Here is a 261-nt window from a genome sequence, read left to right on the forward strand (position 1 = left end):
AGGAAAGGCGGGAGGGAGAGCGAACGCAGGTGGGCAGGGGGCAGAGCCCCGGGTGGCGCCCAGCCTTAGCCCGGCCGCCGCCGCCTCAGGGGCAGGGAGCGGTGCCCCCCTCCCCGCGAAAGCCCTCGCGGGATCAGCCCGGGGGGGGGGGGGGGATCTGCCGCCCTCGGGGGCGAGGAGAGGGCTCTGTGCCGCAGGAGAAGCGCCCAGTCACACGGCGGCGTCACTGCCGAGGGCACACGTACACCTGGAGACATCCCC

Source organism: Haliaeetus leucocephalus, unplaced genomic scaffold (assembly GCF_000737465.1).
Source record: "Haliaeetus leucocephalus isolate CR32 unplaced genomic scaffold, Haliaeetus_leucocephalus-4.0 Scaffold506, whole genome shotgun sequence".
In the NCBI taxonomy this organism is placed as follows: Eukaryota; Metazoa; Chordata; class Aves; order Accipitriformes; family Accipitridae; genus Haliaeetus; species Haliaeetus leucocephalus.